We start from the raw sequence: 3,046 nt of genomic DNA on the forward strand, positions 1-3,046 counted from the left end.
GATCTTCTTGGAAATGGGAAGATCTAGGATAGGCAGCCAACCTCCTGGAAAGAGCGATGTGCATAGACTGGGTGAGTAGGGATGCAGCTCCGTGGACCGCTCGTCGGGCCTAATAGGTGGTGGTATCACACCCTTCTCAAAGGAACCGTACGTGAGACTCTCGCCTCATACGGCTCCGTCCTGGAATATGGACCCCCCCTTTTCCTTTGACCAACGGGTCCTCGAACCCATGGGGGTGCTACTTAACTTCACTTAGCAGTTGAAACTCGGAGAGACAGAGAGAGTCCTCTCTCATACTTGCCAATTCCAAGGCTGATCAGCAAGGGAATTGGCAGGAACCAACCTTAGTTGCCCCTCGGTAGAGTGAGTCTACTTAGCGAACTGGCAGGACGCGGAGATCGATTGATCAATATGCATATCGAGAGTTGATGGTTGACCGCCGCCCCCCTTGTCCTGCCCCGGCCGGGGAGGCAAAGGGGATTGCTATCGTCACCCTTTCTCCCGGTGTATGTGAAAGAGAAAAGGTGACGCACTTTTAGGATTTTCGGTCTGTGGTTGGTTGGGCCAAAGAACGAGAGTCAGCTTCCTTAAGTCCGTTCTTCCTCAGTAGCTCAGTGGTAGAGCGGTCGGATGTTAACTGACTGGTCGTAGGTTCGAATCCTACTTGGGGAGATTTGATTCATTCAGAATTCGAATTGATAGTTATAGCTTTTCTGACTAGCGACCCCTGTCCTTCTCCTTTTTTTTCTAAAGATGCAGTAGAATCGTCAAACGGGACATCAAAAGTGGGAAGTTGATTGTAGGATTTCTATTCCTCACTCTCGTATAGGTGAACTTGGTTCGTTCAATGAAAAGGGATAAGAAGGATCCACTGGGAATGAATGGGAAGACTGGGGTAGTATCTTCATTAGCCGGAAGGAATTAGTCTCCACTAGCGTAATTCGAAGAACGAACAAGAAAAGGCGTCTTTAGGTAGGAGGATGGATGGATGTGGTCCAATGGCTAAAGCTCTGCCAGCTTCTTGTAGACTGGCAGTCTCCGAGAGGAACCTTAACCCCCCGGGCCGGGTGGGATGGTATACTTTTTTTTTGCCACAAGTGGGAACTCAGTCCTTGGTAAGACACAAGGGGGGAAGGAAGATCTTCACTCATTCATTAAGTAAGTGCCTGCGGTGAGACCCACAACAAACGAAGGGGGTGGAGGGAGACCGAAGAAGGAACAATTGTCTTGAATGCTACGCTGGGATCAGCAGCGTCCAGTGTTTTCAAAATGAGTCGGGCAGGAAGAGGAAGATCGGGCGGGGAAAACGGGGTTCGAACCCGCGACTTCTGGCTTGACAGACCAGCACTCTAACCAACTGAGCTATTTCCCCCTTTCGTAACTACTATCGATTCAACAGTCACCTACCGGTTACCTTTGTAACTATACCAAAGTAGCTGTACAATAGAATGCCCTTCACCTTTAGTACTTTTCTTTTTCTTTTGATGACAGTAGAAAGAAATGGCTCTGCTCGCTTAGAGAAGGGGCTCCGCGCTCTATCAACTATCAGTTAGTTGGCGCTACGCGTGACTTCAGTTGACAAAAGCGAACAAGATAGCGCTAGCGCCCGCGGAGAACTTTCGTTTGTTCGCCTTCTAAAAGGCCTACTGACCTGCCGGTGAAAAGCCGGTTACAAAACAAATAATAAGACGTAGTGAAAAGGTACCAAAACAACTGAAGCCTACATCCCACTACGTCTGGGTTCCCCCTTCCTATGAACCTTGAGTCAATAGGTAGGGTCAACTATACCAAAGTGGAAGGGCCACTATCTAAGCTATTAGTGGGCTGGTTTGAACTATTGATTTACTGAATCGAGTCAAGCTGTGTTGCGTAACATATAGGTCGCCAAGGCCTAGAAGTACAAGTGGTCGCCCTAACGGTCACTCTCAAACTCACTACTTGAGTGACGAAAGTCACTTAGCTTCTTTAATAGGGCTTGCCAAAGAACCCCTCCGGGGCCCCGGGAAGAGGAAGAAGGAGATAGAGCAAAGGTCTCCTCTTTCTGTCCGCTCTTCCCGGCATGTAGAGATCCGATTGGGCTTATAGTTTAATTGGTTGAAACGTACCGCTCATAACGGTGATATTGTAGGTTCGAGCCCTACTAAGCCCATCTGACCTGCTTAATCAATGACTCCGGTAGTCACCTGAACCACTCTCTCGGATAGCCCACAGCCTCTCTTCTGGATGCGAAAGAAGATTCGATCAACATACAAGGTTTTCCTTCTTGTGAGAAGGAGGGTTTTGAATTGTGTTCTCAGTGCAAAGGGAGTCTTTGAGAAGGTTCCGTTTTTCTGAAGAGAGAGAAGATCAGTAGAGCAGTCCGGCAGCTGTTCGGGGGTCAGCTTTGGGATTTGCCTGATCGACCCCTACCAGTGTATTAATCTACAAAAATGAAGATTGACATTTGTCAATTTACCGGATCTATCCTCTTCTACTAACTTTACAAAATGGAAGGGAAAATGTGAAGACCAAAGATGTCAACTACTAAGCATAGTCAATTGCAAATCGGCCGGTTGGTTTGCTTCTCTCCAAGTATGGGAGATTTTCCAATCTTCGAAACACACTCGTACTTTCTTGATCTTATGAAGAAGGGGCTTTCCTTAGCTGCGGACTTTGGGATCTTGAGAGTAGACCATGTCTTACGTTAGGGAATCCGAATCAATCCAAATCCTCTGACACTCCTTTTCAGCTGCTATTTGAATACATGTTCAGATGCAAAAGAGCTCGACTTCGAGTATGGTCTTGTTCTTAACTGCTTGAGAGAACGCATATATCCCCTTTTTATTGCTAAACCTCCACAAGCCTTCCCATGCTCGCTAATTGAACCGTCCGTCTTCATCTTAATCCATTCGTTTCCCGGTGGTCAACACACAATAGAATATGTTTGTTTTTGATCGGATTGAGACAAAAGTACCATTTTTTAGGATGTTCGCCGATTCTTCCTCTTCTTTCTCTCATAAAACTGGAGATACTAGCTTCTAATCTGCATATTTTTGCAAATCCTTTT

General features: G+C 46.8%; 2 non-coding genes across 2 annotated transcripts; one reads left to right on the forward strand and one right to left on the reverse strand.

Annotated features, from left to right (window-relative positions):
• The first annotated feature begins 600 nt into the window (after positions 1-600).
• On the forward strand, positions 601-672 carry TRNAN-GUU. The gene has a single exon. It is a non-coding gene; the product is annotated as a tRNA-Asn (tRNA).
• A 626-nt stretch (positions 673-1,298) lies between these two features.
• On the reverse strand, positions 1,299-1,372 carry TRNAD-GUC. Its single transcript has one exon. It is a non-coding gene; the product is annotated as a tRNA-Asp (tRNA).
• Between the last annotated feature and the right edge of the window lie 1,674 nt (positions 1,373-3,046).

This window comes from Triticum urartu, chromosome 4 (genome assembly GCF_003073215.2).
Source record: "Triticum urartu cultivar G1812 chromosome 4, Tu2.1, whole genome shotgun sequence".
NCBI classification, from domain to species: domain Eukaryota; kingdom Viridiplantae; phylum Streptophyta; class Magnoliopsida; order Poales; family Poaceae; genus Triticum; species Triticum urartu.